At 43.5% G+C, this 20664-nt stretch overlaps 1 protein-coding gene and 1 non-coding gene across 2 annotated transcripts in view; one reads left to right on the plus strand and one right to left on the minus strand.

Moving 5' to 3' along the window:
* DUSP16 (dual specificity phosphatase 16) overlaps window positions 1-20664 on the minus strand; it is a 65394-nt gene that overhangs the window by 40588 nt on the left and 4142 nt on the right. The gene's annotated exons all lie outside the window — the stretch shown is intronic.
* LOC148044187 (U6 spliceosomal RNA) lies at window positions 4772-4878 on the plus strand. Its single transcript, XR_015697796.1, has one exon. It is a non-coding gene; the product is annotated as a U6 spliceosomal RNA (small nuclear RNA).

Below are 20664 nucleotides of genomic sequence, written 5' to 3' on the forward strand. Positions count from 1 at the left end.
GTTGTTTTTAATCTTTGTAGCTCTACACGGCGGTGGCTCAGTGGCTAAGACGCCGAGCTTGTCGATCAGAAAGGTTGGCAGTTCGGCGGTTCAAATCCCTAGCGCCGCGCAACGGAGTGAGCTCCTGTCACTTGTCCCAGCTTCTTCTGCCAACCTAGCAGTTCGAAAACATGTAAAAATGCAAGTAGAAAAATAGGAACCACCTTTGTTGGGAAAGAAGTTGCTATAGGGCTAAAAAATGATTTAACTCCAGGTTAGTTTGCTCAATTTCTAATACTGCCTCAGTTTTTTAAAGTATCTCTTGCTTTATGGATGAGAAGTAGAGTTAGACTGGGAAGATTTAAAAGAGATGCACTATAAGAATTCAGGAAAGGTTGGATTCAAAAGAGTTCCTAGTGTGAATTAAAAATATATATATACAAATAACAATTAATGAAGAAAACTACAGAACAAAAGACCTTCAGCTTCAGGATGATGGGATTAAGACATGAAACTCCAGGACATAATAAGATTAACCCACTACCATCCAGCAGCAGAGCTCACTACATTGCACAATCTCCTAAGGACATCCAAACTTCAACCAAACTTAGCTCAGACAACCTATCGAGCCAGCTACATGGTCCCTTGGGAATCTGACAACAGCCAGTAGAATACATGTTCTTGCACAGGAACAGGAAGCTCAAGGGCAAAGCCCAAGAAAAGGTATTAACTCCACGTGGTCAGCTGTTCAGAACCACCCATGTGGTTCTGCTTGCTTCATCATTAAACCCTCTTTCCAATCAGCCTCCATGTTCCCAGTGTCTCCCAGCTTGGAACTGAACCAGATGGATATTTCTTCCAACAGTAGTAAAATCAGATTGGTCACATGATAACCTGCTTTATGATCATCGTGACTTGCAACCATATTGGGTTGCCTTACATCTCACAATGCAAACCCTACAATGCAAAACCTTTGCCAGACCAATCCTTGAATACAGCTCACCCGCCTGCAATCCACACTGTATATCGGACATTAACCCAACTGAGAGGGTCCAGAGGTATTTCATGAGAAGAGTCCTCCACTCCTCTGCTCACAATAGAACCCCTTACGCCACAAGGGTTGAAATTCTGGGCTTGGATAATCTGGAACTGCCTGCGGTCGGACCTAAGCATGGTACAAAAAATTGCCTGCCACAATGTCTTACCTGTCAAGGACTTCTTCGTTGTGTTACCTGTCAACGATACAAACTCAAACTGCTCCAAAGTCGATAGCAGAAAATACAACTTCAGCAACAGAGTGGTCAATGCCTGGAATGCTCTACCCGACTCTGTTGTTACATCCTCAAACCTCCATACCTTTAATCTTAAACTGTCTACCATGGACCTCACCCCATTCCTAAGAGGTCCCTAAGAGGGTGTGCATAAGGGCACCAGCATGCCTCCCCATTTTCTGTACTTGCTTCCTTTGTTCATGTTTATTTTTATACCTATACCTGCTATCTTGTACTTGTCTGACAAACAAACAAATAAATAAATTCTCAACTTTAATCAGAGGCGGGTGGGAATATTAAACCCCCTCTTGTTTTCCTCAACCTTATCTCACTGATTTCTCCATTCTGCCCCTTGGTCAAGATGACCCAATGAATAGGGAGGGGGTGGGGAAAGCTATTTTCGACAGAGCAATCATCTCTCTCCCTGAAGGAATGTGGATTGACTTCTAGTCTTAGGAGCCACGCTAACAATAGCCTGTATCAGAATAATAGTCGAAGGAAAACAAGGATTTAAAAGTTGGGCACCATCCAGAGAAAGCTAATCCAAGCAAATTTCACTTTCCGAACTGAACTTAATTTTCTCCCATTACAAGTGAAGAACTCTGGCTGAACTGTATCTATGCTATGCTCATACGTTATTTAAAAAAATACTAGGACAGAAGAAGAGATTTGTTTAGCTTCTAGTTGAGAACTCATTGTTCTTTCAATGTTGTACGGCAAGGCTCATGTTGGAACATGTCTCGCCTAAAAGAGCTTCGTTTCTTGAGAAAGCGATTGCCTCGTTGTTTCCTTGTATACTTAACACAGCAGCGTCAAGGAAATGACATGTCAAAATCAATTCCAGGAGTTTCTCATAGCTTTATGGAATCCAGAATTAAAATCTAGAACTTCGTCTAGAATGTACAGCAATGTGTGGCTGTGCTACCTTTAGTTACCTTTGGGTCCTTCGTTAATTAAGATCTAGTGATGGGCAGGTTTGATTCAAGCATCAATTGGAGAATTTTTACTTCTACTTTTGTTGTTGTTAGTCGCAAAGTCGTGTCCGACCCATCGCGACCCCATGGACAACGTTGCTCCAGGCCTTCCTGTCCTCTACCATCCTCTGGAGTCCATTTAAGCTGGGTGACTCCACCCATACATCTCATCCTCTCTCGTCCCCTTCTTCTTTTGCCCTCAATCGTTCCCAGCATGAGGCTTTTCTCCAGTGCCTTCTACTTTACTTTTACAAAAATAGAACTTTTATTTCTACCATAGCCAAGAGAGAGATATTCCTGGTGTGAATTTCTCACCCCCACCTCTCTCTTTCTCACACACACACACACCAAAATTAATCTCTTACTAAACCAAGCTTACATTTTTCTTTGATTTCACGCATAGGTGGCTGGAGAATTCTGAAAGCTGAAGTCCACACATCTTAGAAATAGCTAAGGTTGAAAAACACTGATCTAATGTTTACCTGAATTTTATTAATTGAAATACCATGTTTATTTCCCTTGGAGAATCTCTGTTGCATTCAACTGAATTTCAATTGTGATTCTTTTTCAGCTACACAGTTGGACAGCTCTTATTTTAGCAATAGCACTTAGACTTATATACTGCTTCATAGTGCTTTTACAGTCATCTCTAAGTAGTTTACAGAATCACCCTATTGCCCTCAACAATCTGGGTCTGCATTTTACTCACCTCGGAAGGATGGAAGGCAGAGTCAACCTTGAGTCTGGTGAGATTTGAACTGCCGAACTGCAACTAGCCCTCCGCTGAAGTAGCCTGCTGTACTGCGCTCTAACCACTGTGCCACCTCAGCTCTAAATGTTCTTCTTTTACTAGACTTGGAAGTGTACTTAAAAACTGCTGTCCTCTGAAATCCCAACTTGGGGAGAGGCAAGGTTGAAACATCCTTAACCAACACTGAAAGCAAAGTTCTGTCAGTCAAATTGAAGACCGATGAATCTGACTTGACTTGTCCTGAACTGTTGCCTTAAGGACATTTGGCTTATCTCCCTACAAGTGAGCTATGACTCAAAAAAGGAAAAGAAAAAAGAATTGGGAAATTTCACAACAGCCTTTTAAAAAAATATTCTTTCACTTTCTGTTTGTGGATTTGGGAGAAACAAGGAGGAATTTCTGAGAGTGAAAATGATTCATCAGTGGAACAAGAATTGTGGGTGCTACATCACTGGAGGTTTGGAAGGGACCTTGGAGGTCTTCTAGTCCAACCCCCTGCCTAGGCTTCCACTTCAGACAAATGGTTATCCAACATCTTCGTAAAAACTTCCAGTGTTGGAACATTCACAGCTTCTGGAGGCAAGTTGTTCCACTGATGAATTGTTCTAACTGTCAGGAAATTTCTCTTTAGTTCTAAGTTGCTTCTCCCTTGAATAGTTTCCACCCATTGCTTCTTGTCCTGCCTTCTGGTGCTTTGGAGAATAGCTTGACACCCTCTTCTTTGTGGCAGCCCCTGAGCAATATTGTAACATTGCTATCATGTCATCCCTGGTCCTGGGTTGGACTGGAAGACCTCCAAGGCCCTTTCCAGCCCTCCGATTCTATTCTATTGTATTCCTGACATGGTTAAAAATAAAACACCAATTTCTTTAAAGAACAGATGCAAAAAAAAAAAGGAATTATGCAAGAATCTTAGAGCAAAAAAAAAAAAACGATTAAGAAAATTGCACGCCTCTAAAGGAAGCTGTAGCTCGTGAATGAGCGTAATTAGAATAGGGAGCTCTCATGCTAGGATTTTCCCCTATTGCATACAATAAGAAACAGCAGGAAGAGGGTGTGGAAAGCCATTGCAAACTGTCTTGGGAATTTTCATTACCCACTTACATAGTAATAAATGAAGGTGATGACAGAAGAGACATTTTAGCCCCAATGACAAGATGGAATTAATCACCGCATTACTTCACTGCTTATTTCTAAACCGTGTCACAACGGTGTCATTAAGTGTGCCTTTAGGTCTGATTTCAATCTTTACATGCAATTCCCAGAATTATTACAGAAATCAGAAAGGTTACCTAAGAGAAGAATGATTCATCGGTATCCCATGAGCGGAGATCAAAAGATTTAAGACGTATCACAAAATTCCTAATAAAGGAAAACACAAACCTCTAATCCATTAAATAGAGGCTAAATATACTTCAGAAAATTATTTTAATGACTTCCAACTATCACGATTTACAAAAGAGAATGGGCTGTTCAAAGCAGGAGACTCCCTGGGAAATTCCTTCCACGGGATAATAATTCTCAGGATATCTGCCACATACAATGAAGTATTTTGGTCGTTTTCCGTGAAATGCTAGTCATCATTGGCTAATTTTTCCAAGGACCACTGATTCCCCACCGTTCAAATCAGAACCGAAGAAGCTTCTTTGGAGGAAAAGGGAAACATCTTCAAAAAAAATCAAAGAAAAGTCCAATTGCCTTTTGAAAAGCACCTTTGAGAGGACTACTGCTTTTGTTGAATTGGTTGCAATCTACAGTTCGTAACCCGGACGTTGAAATGGAAGTGGCAAAGTATAGTGCTCGCTTCGGCAGCACATATACTAAAATTGGAACAATACAGAGAAGATTAGCATGGCCCCTGCGCAAGGATGACACGCAAATTCGTGAAGTGTTCCATATTTTTCTGTTAAAAGTTAGTTCATTAAGAAGAAGCTAAGGTCAATGCAGAATGTCATTAATTTCTTTATTTCTTTTTTCTCAATAGATTTTAGACTGTGTTAGTTAAAAATCCATACCGTGTACGGGTTCTGGGAAGTCGGGGGGGGGAGGAGGAGGGGGTTGGGGGGTGGAGGGAGGGAGGGGCACACCAAAAAAAATTGTACTTCAATGTCTTAATGATTGACGAATGATGAAATATTTGTGTTTTTTTTAAAGAAATAAAATAAATATTTGAGAGAGAGAAATGGAAGTGGCAAAGTATTATGTTTCAGATAAAAGCTAGGAATATAGCCATTGTTCTCCATTTGGCACACGCAAATGGAATCACCCACCTTATTTTTAGCACTCCATGCATCACCCCCTCACACATATGTGCTAGTCGTTCTTGACTCTAGGGGACGGTGCCCATTTTCATTTCAAAGCTGAAGCGCTATCGCTATCAGAAGACGTCTCCGTGGTCATGTGGCCGGCATGACTAAACACCGAAGGAGCACGGAACGCTGTTACCTTCCCACCAAAGGTGGTTCCTATTTTTTCTACTTGCATTTTTACGTGCTTTTGAACTGCTAGGTTGGCAGAAGCTGGGACAAAGTAAAGGGAGCTCACTCCGTTACGCGGCACTAGGGATTCAGACCGCCGAACTGATCGACAAGCTCAGCGCCTTAGGCACTGAGCCACCACATCCCTATATTTCCTTTATGGCTGATTCCCCAACTTAAGATCTAAGCCCCAATGCTTTTCTACCATGAAAGGTTTAGCACATCCCAGTGACAAACCACAGATAGAGAGTAGAATCTTGTAGGGCTTCTGCTTAAATCCCTTAATATATAGGGCTACTAACATCAGTATTTTGAAAGATGGCAATTGCGTTAACAGTTCACTATGCAATGCATGTTTCCATTGCATACTATTACATAACTCTGATGCAAGCATGAAGTCCAGACTTATTTTAAATAGAATTTAATTACTGTATTTTTCAGGCTATAAGATGCACTTTTACCCCCTCTAAAAGGGGGTGAAAATTTGGGTGCATCTTATACATTGAATCAGTGGTGGGTTGCAGGCTGTACGCCCCAGTACTGGCGTACCGGACCCTGCCCGGAGCACTGGGTACCATTCCAGTACGGTGCTCCGGAGGGCCCTCTCAAGCTCCTTACCTGTCCTTTAAGCCTTTGCTGCTTGGGTGCACACGCATGGCGTGTACGGCCCGTGTGATGCTCCGCTGAGCAGCTGGAGCATCGCGGAGGCTTGCGGAGGTGTCGCAGGCAGGTACGAGGCAAGCGTGCACCGCGCATGTCCATGTGGGTGATGCCGGGCCAGTTGGAACGGGATCCAGAACCCACCACTGCACTGAGCGTATCCCTGCCCACCCATCAGCCCCCACCCTTTGGCCATTTTTGGTTCAGTGCATTGCATTTTAGACCTGTTCCAGGCTGCAGGGATTGCCACAGACCATGGCTGCCTCCGTGGCATGCATTTTTGGCCTCTGTGCCTCATGGTTTCAGCCTCCAAACTCTCTGTTTCAGACCTGTTCAAGGCTGCGGGGATCGTCACACATCGCTGCTGATCGCCTCCTCTGCGTGTCGCATTTTTGGCCCCCACATGTTGCATTTTTGGTCTCCATGCATTGCGTTTTTGGGTGGTTCAAGGCAGCAAAGATCAGCAGGTGCAATCCCCGCCGCCTTGAACCCTTTTGCAACCACCGTGTAGAGCTACATCGCCCAGGCCGAAAATACAATGCAGGAGGCGGCGATCGGCGGTGATGTGTTGTGGCGATCCCCGCGGCCTTGAACAGGTCTGAAACGGAGCGTTCGGAGGCCAAAAACGTGAAGCACAGAGACCAAAAGTGTGAGGCTTGGGGGCAGTGATGGTCTGTGGCAGCCTGGAACAGCTGATTGATGATATTCCGGGAGGCCGATCCAACCGCCCATCAGCTGCTCGTGCTGAATCAGGCTGCAATAACCTGTTGAAGCTGACCAGGCTGTTTGCTATTTGGTGCAAGGATGCCAGCCAGATGAATACCGAGGTGGCACAGTGGTTAGAGTGCAGTACTGCAGGCCACTTCAGCTGACTGTTAACTGCAGTTCGGCGGTTCAAATCTCACCGGCTCAAAGGTTGACTCAGCCTTCCATCCTTCCGAGGTGGGTAAAATGAGGACCCAGATTGTTGGAGGCAATATGCTGACTCTGTAAACCGCTTAGAGAGGGCTGAAAGCCCTATGAAGTGGTATATAAGTCTAACTGTTATTGCTATTGCTAATACCGATGGATGCTGGTATGCAGAGGCAGAATTCCACCACCCCTTGTTTTCCTCCCCAAAAATGTAAGGTGCATCTTATACACCAGAGTGTCTAATACTTCAAAAAATATGGTTCTCATAATAGTACAGATGAGTCACTTAGCATTTCCTCATACCTAGATATGACATGTGTCCATGTCATATCTATCCCCAAAAACGTAAGGTGCATCTTATACACCAGAGCGTCTAATACTTCAAAAAATATGGTTCTCATAATAGTACAGATGAAAGCGTCACTTAGCATTTCCTCATACCTAGATATGACATGGACACATTCTACTGGGGAAAAAAAATCCCACCACACCAATACAAATAGGATTAGATTTTAAGTATAGCTGAAGGAGGAGAAGATCCTGTGGCAGGGAAGAAGATTATGCTCACGTAATCCATTTCTGAGGTAACTGTGACGAAGCCCACATTACAAAGCCATTACTCTTGAGGAAGGCACATCGTATGACCAATCGCAAAGGCTGGGTCATAAAGCATACATATTGCCTGGGATGACTAAGAGCTGAATATGTAAACTGGCTGGGTGGGGAGGATCCACACCCTACCCGCACAATAGGGATGTAGCTGCGTCTTGATCAAAGAAGACACTTAATGCGTGCAGCTGATGCCCAAAGGAGGTCAAAGAAGTGGCAAGACAATATCATATTCCAAGTTGATTAAATAGTGTTTTTATTTATATTATGAATTGTCTATATATGTAAAAATGGCTCCCTGTGTGTGCATGTTCCAACATAACTCTGGAACGCCTCAAGCAATTTCAACCAAACTTGGTACACAGATGGCTTACTCTCTGGAGAAAAATACTGCGAGGGTAAGACACCCCTAATACCCCTCGGGGAGTGTGTTCTGTTAAGATACAGCCTGTTGTGCTTTAAAATGGCTTCTACTGTACTGCCGTAAAATGGCTTCTACTGTACTGCCATAAAATGGCTTCTACTGCGCAGCGAAATGGAGTTGCCATGGTAACGGCTTCACAGTACTCCACAAGGGGGCTCCCTCTGGTAAGGGGCAAAATCCAACATTAGAAATTATGTTTGGTACGGACATTTCTCCCCTATAATTAAATACCCGGACAACGCTGAGTTATCAGCTAGTTTTTGAATAAGAGTTGTCTGTCAAAGGCACTTTCCTGTAACATTATTTTTTCCCCCCTAACATTCTTTTATTCAAATGTTGTGTACGAGGAATGAAAGACAACACTGAGCCGGAATTACGCTTCGAAACCGATGCCCATTCGTAACTGATGTTTTAAAACATGCTTCGGATAGTACTCATGATACATAATTTATGTTCGGCGTGCGCAGAATTGATGAACACCTGGTGGCCTCTGCACAAAAGCTAAGCCGAGTTGGAACTGGTTAGCATTTGGATGGAGTCCACCAGGAAATCCCAGGATCTAGGTTAGACGGAGGAACAGAACAAAACATAAAGATCCCAAACCACTTTTGGCATTCCTTGCCAAGAAATCTCCATGGGCACACCTATGTCGTCACCAGGAGTTGAGCTCAGTGTGAAAGAAACTCTCCTCTTTATAAATCTTCGCTATTGACCGAGGTGGAAAAAAGGACTAAGAATTTAGTTACTGAGATGTTCAGCTGACAGGAGAAGTAAATCACTACCGCAAACTCTTTGAGGGAGAAAATTGTTTCATTGGAAATCACTTCATTTTCATCTAAGCTGCCCGGGGGCGGGGGGGGGAGAGAGAAGATTGGGGTGGTTGCTGCCGGCATTACTGCCGGTTCGGCACGTGAAAATGCACCCCGGCGCATTTGCACTTAAAAAGGCCTGCGCATGCGCAAAATGTTATAAAAAGGGGGGGGGATTACATTTCTGCAATGAAAATTGTTCTGCACATGGCGCAGAACTGAAAATCAAGATGGCTGTGCTGAAGGAGAAACGGTTCGGGGGCATGGCAAGCCTAGGTCACTGCCGGTTCCAGCGACCCAGGCCGCCAAGTTACTACCGGTTCAGCCGTACTGGTCCAAACCAGTAGGAACCCACCTCTGAAGTAGATTGATAATGCCTGACAACTCAAACAGTTCTGGGTTGTGTGCAACCCACGGATGTATGACAAAGGGAAGACAAATAGAAAATCCTACAATTAAGTCAATCTGTACATGAAGAAGGACTAACAGGAAGGAAACTTTGCTTCCGACTACATTTTAACTTAGCCCTTAAACATTTGCCTCTTGGATTTGCCTGGGACTATAGTTTTATATTGGGACGTGGTGACTCAGTCGCTAAGACGCTGAGTTTCTCGATCAGAAAGGTCGGCAGTTCCGCGGTTCAAATCCCGAGCGCCCACGTAACGGAGTGGGCTCCCATTACTTGTCCCAGCTTCTGCCAACCTTCGAAAGCATGTAAAAATGCAAGTAGAAAAAGAGGAACCACCTTTGGTGGGAAGGTAACAGCGTTCCGTGCACCTTTGGCATTTAGTCATGCCGGCTACATGACCACGGAGATGTCTTCAGACAGCGCTGGCTCTTCGGCTTTGAAATGGAGGTGAGCACCGCCCCCTAGAGTCAGGAATGACTAGCACATATATGTGAGGGGAACCTTTATCTTTACCTTATAGTTTTAAACGAGGCAGTCTACCAATACATCAATAGCACAACATTTTAGGTTATAGCAGGGATGTCAAACTCCATTTTATTGAGGGCTGCATCAGGATTGTGTTTGACCTCAGGAGGCTGGGGTGGGTGTGGCCTGGGTGGGTATGGCCAGCTCAACGTCACTCGTGTCGGGGAGGCCTGTGATAGCCAGAGCACTCTGCCAGTGAATAGCAATAGCAATAGCAGTTAGACTTATACACCGCTTCATAGGGCTTTCAGCCCTCTCTAAGCGGTTTACAGAGTCAGCATATCGCCCCCACAGTCTGGGTCCTCATTTCACCCACCTCGGAAGGATGGAAGGCTGAGTCAACCTTGAGCCGGTGAGATTTGAACCGCTGAACTGCAGATAGCAGTCAGCTGAAGTGGCCTGCAGTACTGCACTCTAACCACTGTGCCAAGCTCCGTTTCTGCCTGTGACGGGACCTCACTGTTTCCAGGATTCCTCTGTGGGCCAGATCTAAGCACACCACAAGCTAGATTTGGCCCGTTGGCCTTGAGTTTGACACCCTGGGTTATATTGTAGTAACTTACTCAGAAATGCCTCAGCTTGTCAAGTATAGTAGTCCTCAACTTACAACAGTTCATCTAGCAACCGTTCGAAGTAACAACAGCATTGAAAAAAGTGACTTATGGCCGTTTTCCATACTTACAACCGTTGCATCACGTGATTTACTTTCGGATGCTTGACAACCGACTCATATTTGGGCCAGTTGCAGTGTCCTGGGGGGTCATGTGATTCGTCTTTCGCGACCTTCCTCCGACAAGGAAAGTCCATGAGGGAACCAAATTCACTTAACAACGGCATTACTAACTTAAGAACTGCAGTGATCCACTTAAACAAACAGGGCGAGAAAAGTCGTAAGACTCGCTTAACCAACTTTTCACTTATCAACCTAAATTGTGGTCGTACGTTGAGGACTACCTGTAGAAAGGCAATCTGAGCTTCTTCCACTCTGCAAATATAGGTCCTTTCAAATATGCCCTTCTAGTTGGCTTTTTTTTCCGACAAATTCACAGGGTAAAGAATCTTGACAGAAGTAGTTTGGTTCTTTTTTTTTAATGATTGTGATTAACATCCCTGTGATTAACATCCTTTCATTAGTTAAGGAGGGAAGGAAGGAGGGAATGTAGGAGAGAAGAAAGGGGGAAGGAAGGAGGAAAGGAAGGGGGAAAGGAAGGAGAGAAGGAGAAAAGAAAGGAGGGAAGGAAGGAAGGAGGGAAGGAAGGAAGGAGGGAAGGAGAGAAGGAGGGAAGGGGAAGGAGGGAGGGAAGGAAGGGGAGTAGGAGAGAAGAAACGAGGGAAGGAGAGAGGGAGGGAGGGAAGAAGAAGAAGGACCGTTGTAAGATAAGATGGATCTATGGGATGTTAAAAAAGCAATCTTCAAGTATATTGTTAACAGTAGGGAAAAATTGTTATAAATACATATTATTAATAACAGTTATGAGATCATATAATTGTGAATGTATATATGAAATTGATAAAATAAAATAACATTAAAAAAATAATATCCCAATAACGTTCTGGTTGGTCAGGTGACTGACCCTCTTTATGACCGTCCCTAGCTATGACCTTGATGGCAAGCTCCATTACGATATTTATGTATATACTTGAATACCTGAATAATAATTCTTCTTTAACATGCAATGAACAAATAAAGTGCAAATGTATAATGTTAAAAAAAAACATCCTTTCATTAGGAGAAAACAATGAGGGATAGTACCCTGTTTCCCTGAAAATAAGACCTCCCCAGATAGTAAGCCCAATTGGGCTTCTGAGCGCATGCGCTAAAATAAGCCCTCCCCCAAAAATAAGCCCTCCCTGAAAACTTTGCAACATTGCAACACAGCAGCAGCCATGAGGTGACCACGCTCGCCACCTCAAAAATAATAACCTCCCCAAAAATAAGGCCAAGCGCTTATTTCAGGGGGTCAAAAGAAAATAGCATCCTGTCTTATTTTCAGGGAAACACGATACGTTTTAGGAGCATGTCATGCTCACCTTACTTTCCTAATTAACTGCAATTTTCATTCCTCTCCCGCTTTCTCCACTCCTTCGTGTAGCATGAAAGAGCCATTCGCCGAGTCTCGAAGTGGACGGCTGCCAGTTCAGCCGGAGCCAAATCCGAGTAGGTCACTCTTGGCTCGGCAACAAACCACAAATGGAGCACAAGGAAAACACAGAGGCTGCCCTCTCTCTCAGAAGGCCATTAGCTCCGTTCCTCTCTTCTGCCTCGGATGACAACCTGTTACAGCCATTCAAGAGGGGGGGGGCACGACGAAATGCCTTCCCAAAAGAGCAACTTGCACAGCATGCAAGAGAACGATAGCTGAAAGAACATCCAATGAACCCAGTTCTGTTTTAGCACACCTAACAAAAAGGACAATTTTAGAACACGGTCGCTGGCTTCGTGTCAAACTCCTCTCTTTTTGGCTATGACGCACACACACACAGAGGTGGGTTAGCCTTGTGAGCCCACGTCTCAAATCACATTGGAAGGGAATATCTGTGATGAATCTTGTACAGGAGAGGGAGGGAGGGAGAGAGAGGGGGGGAGGGAGAAAGAGGGGGGAAGGTGCACAGGTGGCAGGCACGTGAGCCGTCACCTCAGCTCAGCTCTACCACGCATGCGCACGCGCGTCCCGTCGGCCAGCTGATTTTTGGGTCGTGTGCGCATGTGTGAGGAGCGGGGGTGAGTGGTCCCACGTGCATGCGCGCACGGCGGGGCAGTGTGACACTCTCCCATGGCCCATTTTTGGTCCCAGGAGGCTGCAGGGAGGCCTACTGGGCCTAAAACGGAGTGCAGGGGAGGTCATGTGTGCATGCGCGGGGCAGGGGGGGGCACGTTGGGTAGTCACACACGCATTGCCTTACGGGTGTGGGCGTGTGCTGTCGTGCATGCACGCACGCTTTCAGTACGCAATGACAAAAGTCTGTGGTTTTCTTCCACTCCGTCCGGTTATTTCTCGTATCGTTTGGAAGAGGCCCCTTCTACTAGCCTCGAAAACGCTGCTGGCGCTGGTGAATGAAATACTTCGAACGCTTGAAATATTTCCTAGGAAGTGCCAAGCGATAGTTGATTCCCCTGTAGCCGTTTTCCCTGAGCTCCGAGGGCCAGGCTTTGGGCCTGTTTGTGGGTGTGAGGATCAATGATTTACAATGATAAGAAGATGGACAACATATGTTTATGTTTGTTTATTTATTGGATTTATATGCCGCCCTTCTCCCAAAGGACTCAGGGCGGCATAAAGAAAATTAGATAGAGTATCCAAAAACAAACACAATTTATATTAACAATAACATTTAAAAAATAGATTAAAATTAACAATTAAATCAATCATTTATTTTATTTTGTTCAGGCCAGGCCGGCTTGCTGGAAAAGCCAACTTTTTAGGGCGCGTCGGAAGGACCGGAGGTCGGGGATTATGCGAAGCTCCGGGGGCAGCTCATTCCAGAGGGAAGGCGCTCCCACAGAGAAGGCTCTCCCCCTGGGGGTCGCTAGCTGACACTGTCTGGCTGACGGCACCCTGAGGAGGCCAACTCTGTGGGATCGCACTGGACGATGGGAGGCTACCGGTGTCAGTAGGTGGTCTCGCAGGTACCCTGGGCCTAAGCCATGGAGCGCTTTAAAGGTCATAATTAATACCTTGAATCGCACCCGGAAGGCAACCGGCAACCAGTGCAGGCCGCCTAAAAGGGGCGTAACATGGGAGCACCTGGGTACCCCCCATGATAACCCGCGCAGCTGCATTATGGACCAGTTGAAGCCTCCGGGTGCTCTTCAAAGGCAGACCCATGTATGAAGAAAAGAATCGTCTTGTGAATTTTGTAGGTCCAGGATGGCGAAACTATGGCACGCATGCCCAAAGTGGCACACGAAGCCATGTCGCCCGGCCTTTCCTGTTTGTCTCCCAGGTTTCTGGCACGCATGCGCACAGAACGATCATCTGGCAGTGCCAAAAACTGGCGTGTGCATGTGGGCCGGCCTGCTGGTTCTTGGGTGCGAATGTGCACCAGGACCCAGAAGTTTGGCTTTTCTGGAGCGTGATCCCTTTGCGCGCGCGGCAGTGTTGAAAACTGGCTTGCACATGCGTGCCGCCCGGCTGATCATTGAGCGCACATGCACGCTAGAACCCGGAAGTTAGGCTTTTCGAAAAGGTTCACCATCACTGTTGTAGGTTATGCTTGTCTGAGCATGTCCCAAAAGCCATGACCCCAGATATTATAGTCCTCAACCTACGACCAATTTGGACCAAGATTTCCATGGCTAAGAATGGCAAATGATGGACTTGATTTTACGACCTTTTGTGTTGTAACTAACCGAGAAAAATTAAGCAAATCACAACATTTTTAAAAGAGTAATGCTCTCGCCTCACAATCAGGAGGCTGTGAGTTCGATCCTAAGTAGATATTTCTCTCTCTGGGCACACTGAGAATATCTCTGCTGAACAAAACTCTGCATTGGTGACAGGAAAGGCATCCGGCCAGTAAACCTTCAGCTCCATTCAGTTGCCCAGACTCCATCTCACAAGGGATTATGTACCCACAGAGGTGGCTCCACATGCCACCTGTGCCATGCGTGCCATAGGTTCACCATCACGGATCTAGAGCCATCTATACCTTTGATAGTTGATCAGTTAAATTGTAAGAGTCTTTTGTATCTATCTATCATCTATCTATCTATCTATCTATCTATCTATCTATCTATCTATCTATCTATCTATCTATCATCTATCTATCTATCTATCTATCTATCTATCTATCTATCTATCATCTATCTATCTATCTATCTATCTATCTATCTATCATCTATCTATCTATCTATCTATCTATCATCTATCTATCTATCTATCTATCTATCTATCTATCTATCTATCTATCTATCATCTATCTATCTATCTATCTATCTATCTATCTATCTATCTATCATCTATCTATCTATCTATCTATCTATCTATCTATCATCTATCTATCTATCTATCTATCTATCTATCTATCTATCTATCTATCATCTATCTATCATCTATCTATCTATCTATCTATCTATCTATCTATCATCTATCTATCTATCTATCTATCTATCTATCTATCATCTATCTATCTATCTATCTATCTATCTATCTATCTATCCATCCATCCATCCATCCATCCATCCATCCATCCATCCATCTATCTATCTTCTCTCACTCTCTCCTATCTATCTATCATCTATCTATCTATCTATCTATCTATCTATCTATCATCTATCTATCTATCTATCTATCTATCTATCTATCTATCATCTATCTATCTATCTATCTTTCTCTCTCTCTCTCATCTTTCTTTCTTTCTTTCTTTCTTTCTTTCTTTATCTATCTACATATCTCCTATCTATCTATCTATCTATCTATCTATCTATCTATCTATCTATCTATCTATCCCATTTTGTTAGCAAAGCGATATATTAAATACTTATGATCCTGCAGAATAGACTGCAGCTTTGAAATTTAAATAAGCAAATTCAAATACTCCCAGCCAGTCCTTCTGGTACCATAATTTAACCTGCTCCCAATGAGAGCCAGTTGGATCTATTGGTTAAGGCACCAGGCTCGAAAGCAAGAGATCGTGAGTTCAAGTCCTGCCTTAGCCATGAAAACCAGCAGGGTCACTTTGGGCCAGTCACTCTCAGCCCAACCCATCTCACAGGCTTGTTGTGGGGAAAATAGGGGGAGGAAGGTGGTTGGATATGTTTGCCACCTTGAGTTAAAATAATAACGAAGGGATAAAAAAATAAATAAGTTCACAAACTTGAATAGCCAATTAGGATCGCAAGGGGAAGCATATCCAATGCTAAGTCATTCATTACCCAACTAAGAACCAGGAAGGTCAGTCACTAAATTCTCATCTTGCTAACAAGGTCACCTGCAATCCAGCTTAGTCACCATAAGCCCCAAGGTAAAGATAAAAATGTGGGATGGAGATTATACATTAAGACAGCAGTGCCTCCCTTCAGTTGAACTCAATGGTCTTGTTGTGTTGTGTTCAACACAAGAAAGTATATTTTTTTTCTTGGAAGCCACACAGAGGTGACATGACATCAATTTTCATCATTGTGAAAAATTTTCCAACTGCAGGCTAGACTGAGAATTTACTAATTACTAGTTTGCTGGTCCCGTTAGTAAACTCCCAAGAGTAACCAAGTTTACCTCAGCTTAATATTTGGGGGATCAGCCACATTTAGGTAATTGTTGATACCTCCAGTGGTTTAAGCACCATGGGAAAGAACTATTTTTAAAAAGCAAGTAAAAAATGAGACTTTCGGTTTACATCAAAACTTCTGGAACAAGTACACATGCTATTTTTTTTTATGTCATGCTTATAAAGTTCCAGTGGTCTATTTGTTACCAATTTTTTTTCCTAAATTTACAGTATTGAATAACATCTTGATAATAATCTACATTTAGATAGGAAGGAGAGAGGAAAGAAGGCAGGGAAGCAAGGAGGGCAAGAGGGAGGGAAGGAAGGAGAGAAGGAGAGTAGATAGGAAGGAGGGAAGAAAGGAGGGAACTTAAGAGAAGAGAAAGGAAGGAGGGAAGGAGGAAAGGAGGGAGGGAAGATATGAGAGAAGGAGGGGGGAAGAAGAGAGGAAAGAGAGAGGGAAGGAAAGGTAGGATAGGAAAAGAAAGGAGGGAAGGAAGGAGGGAAGGAGAGAAGGAGGGAGGGAAGGAAGGGGAGTGGGAAAGAAGAAACAAAGGAAGGAAAGAGGGAGGGAGGGGAGAAGATATCTAACCTCTGATGTCTATAAGGATTTTGATATTATGGGAACGTCTTGAAACGCAGTCAAATGTAAAGCGAAACAGTGAATGTTGTATTGTTTTTTACCAGTTATTGGTTGTTGTATTTTTCTTTTACTAATAAAAATATTTAAAAAAATAATAATAATCTACATTTAGTAGAAATCAGAACAAGAAGAGATTTGCCTGTAACAAATTCCGGGAGACTAATCTTCCCCCTCTCTCTCTTATCTAAAAATCGACTTTCTTTAGTGGAATATGAGAAAGTTGGTGAAATTATGTTTTTATTTCAAGGGTGCATCCAACAAGGACGGATCTGATATTCATGGTATTTTGGGTAGGAAATGGATAAATACTGATTAATTACAGTAAACTTGGGGCTGGTAGGAAAGATGCCCTCAAGGATGCAGCCCAATGGCTCCTCATTAAAAAAATAAAACCAGGAACGTTTTCATGTGTGTGACTTTTCTAAAGACTTAAATAATTAAGAGAATACTCATAAAATTCCAGCTGGCCTAAAACTACTGCAATGTTTGCAACTAAGAAGATAAGACATACAGTACCATTTCCCTGAAAATAAGACAGGGTCTTATTTTTTTGACTCCCCAAAATAAGCGCTTGGCCTTATTTTCAGAGAGGTCTTATTAGTTTTGAGGTGCAGGAGGAAGCGAGTGTGGTCACCTCATGGCTGCTGCTGTGTTGCAATATTTTCAGGGAGGGCTTATTTTAGCGCAATCACTCAAAAGTCTAATTGGGCTTATTATCGGGGTGGTCTTATTTTCAGGCAAACAGAGTAGTAATTAGTAAGTGATTAGGACAGAATAAATAATTGAATGGAAGTTAAACAAGAAAATGACAAAACTCTCCACTTTGTCTTCCTCAAGTTGCAAACTTTATCTTTCCCAAATTACATGAGGAGTGGGGAAGAAGCTGCCTTGACAGTAAATGGGAGATATGGAAAACGTTCCAAGATTTTAGCTGATCGCTGAACATGAATTTATGAGGCGATGCTGATGCAAAACAAGATTATGTAATATTTGGATAACACTTACAAAAATCGTTTCCAAGTGCAAGAAGTAATTATTCCACTTGATTCTTTTCTACTCTTATTTTTTTTAAACCCGAAATGTCACATCTAATTCCAAGTCTTGCAGATGAAATACACCTGCAAGGCCTCTAAATGAGACAAGGATATGATAAAAAACATACTTCTTTTAAAGCAGGTCTACAGAAGAAATAAGTAGGGAAAAGGATGGGTGGGTAGGAGACAGTTCATAGAAATTGTTGAGAGGCATCATCTCATCCAGCCTCCTGAACTGGAAAAAAAAATCCATTTTATAGAAGGGTAGTCGAAGTCTCCAGAACACATGAAAGATTAACAGATTAACAGAGTTGGAAGGGACCTTGTAGGTCATCTAGTCCAACCCCCCTCCACCCAAGCAGGAGACCCTACTACACCATTTTTGACAGATGGCAGTCCAGTCTCTTCTTGAAAGCCTCCAGTGATGAAGCTCCCACAACTTCCGAAGGCAACATCTGTTCCATTGGTTGATTGTTGAAAGCAAATAAAGCATTTTAAAGTGTTTAGAGGATAAGAGAATTCAAATGAATGGCTTCCATTTGAGAACAATTCAGTTCTAAGGGATAAATAGAACTCTCCTGGTCTGGATTTAAGTAAAGGATTATGTATATAATCCTTTACTTAAATCACATTATGTGTACCAAGTGTGTGTGTGTGTGTGTGTGTGTGTGTGTGTGTGTTCCAGTGTAACTCTGGAACGCCTAGAGAAATTTCAACCAAACTTGGTAAACAGATGACTTACTCTCTGGAAACAAATACTGTGGGAATAAAATACCCCTAACACCCTTTTGGGTGTATGTTTTGTTAAGATGCAGCCTGTTGTGCCTTAAAATGGCTTCTACTGTGCAGTGCAGTGGAGTTGCCATGGTAACGGCTTCACAGTACCCCACAAGGGGGCTCCCTCTGGTAAGGGGGAAAATCCAACATTAGAAATTATGTTTGGTCTGGACATTTTCCTCCTATAAATAAGTACCTGAGCCACACCAGGTTATTGGCTAGTACTCAACACTGTCTCTGCTGATGCTCAAGCTTTGAGTTCCTGCATCATGTGGGGAGTGAGAAGAAAGACGCACAGTCAGCCTGAGTTATGACTTGTGCAGCTTCTGAGGAAGCCCCTTCATCTCAATTTGGAGTAAGCAAATGGAGCCTTCTGCATCTATGAGCAAACCTCTCCTCTGTGTTCCTGAATCTCCTATCTTCACGTCCATCACTCTGCTAAACAACTAATTCCCACAACACTGTCAAGCTATTTACGAAGACTGGACTACTACTATTCTTCTCATCCTTCTTGTTACCTATCTACTTATGACTATAACCTTGTTGCCTGTATATCTACGATTTATATTGTGTTATTTAGTTTCCTAGTATGATTTTGATTGCTTATTGGTATCCTATGGCTATCGTTAAGTGTTGTACTTTATATGATTCATGATGAATGTATTTATGGTGACCATGATCATTTTAGAAAGCCAGATCCTGAAGAGGAAATTTGGCCACCTAATGAGAAGGAAGGACTCCCTGGAGAAGAGCCTCATGCTGGGAAAGATTGAGGGCAAAAGAAGAAGGGGATGGCAGAGAAGGAGGTGGCTGGATGGAATCACTGAAGCAGTTAGGCGTGAGCTTAAATGGACTCCAGAGTATAGTAGAGGACAGGAAGGTGTAATGTAACCATCCTCTGCTACCAAATGTGATGTTCCCGTGGTTCGCCCATGAGGCCAATGTGGAGAAAAGACAGGACACGATCTTTCTCGGGATGGAGCGACGACCCAGATTGGGGGTCTGAGAGCCCCTTTTATTGAGATAGGACAAAGGCAGGAGGAGCAATAGCATGTGAGTAAAAACAGCCTGTAAAAGTACAATTTCTAATCTACTGCTCAGTCTATATATGGTCAAATCCTGGACGTCATTGATAGGGCACATCTCAGAATGTTATGTTATGCACTATCAGGATGTTATGGGGTTTTAGGAGTTTGTTTTCTCCTGTGTGGTTCAGCGTGGCTCTGCATGCCCTGGTATGAACTGGACCATGGGTGACCACTACGCCTACACAAGGAACTATATTACAACAGGAAGGTCTGGAGTAATGTTGTCCATGGGGTTGGATGGATCGGACACAACTTCACAACTAACAACAACGACGATCATGATTTATCACTTACTGGTATACCCGAGAGCTTATGAAGACAAATTCCTGTGTCCGATCACACTTGGACAATAAAGAATTCTAATTCTATTTGTTCTTGGTCTGCTGATCACCACGACAGGTGAGGTCATCCTTAGCAGTCACCAGCAGCATCGCCTCACCATTTAAGATACTATTAAGGGGCAGGGAGAACCATCAGAGGAAAAGTGAATGGCATACACAAATACCTCAGAGTTACCAGGATTACATAACAATGTACATTTCCCCGCTTTTCTCAGCTATTACAACCACATGTGAATCCATGTGGATTCCTCTGAGTTAAATCTATTGAGAAATTCACTATAAAACCATGCTCATTTAAAAAAAAACAATGATGACACGTACTTGAAAAGATTCAGCTTGGAGTAGCGGTTAAGGCAGCAGGCAAGAGAAACCAGTTCTATTCCCACTTTAAGTACCATAGTCAACTAGCTCAGGGGTCACCAAGATTTCAGACCTCAGGGACAACTAAATTCATAATTTTAAATCTCGCGGACCACTAATATCATCTGCCTAATGACTGGCTGGATGGGTGTGGCTAGGTGGTCATGTGGCTGGGTGGGCGTGGCCAACTCGATGTCACTCACATCCGTGGCATGACATAACTGCGAACTTAAAAAGCGCGCCGACAACACCGCGGCGTTAAACTGCGATGTCAAAAGCGCGCCGACAACAGCGCGCCGACAGATGCACGATTTAACTTAAGGTAAGGTTTAGGGTTAGGTTTAGGGTTAGGTTTAGGGTTAGGTTTAGGGTAGGTTTAGCGTAGGTTTAGGGTAGGTTTAGGGTTAGGTTTAG

The sequence above is a fragment of the Thamnophis sirtalis genome, unplaced genomic scaffold, assembly GCF_051295495.1.
Source record: "Thamnophis sirtalis isolate CommonGarterSnake01/CBP01778 unplaced genomic scaffold, rThaSir2_p1.2 scaffold_9, whole genome shotgun sequence".
NCBI classification, from domain to species: Eukaryota; Metazoa; Chordata; class Lepidosauria; order Squamata; family Natricidae; genus Thamnophis; species Thamnophis sirtalis.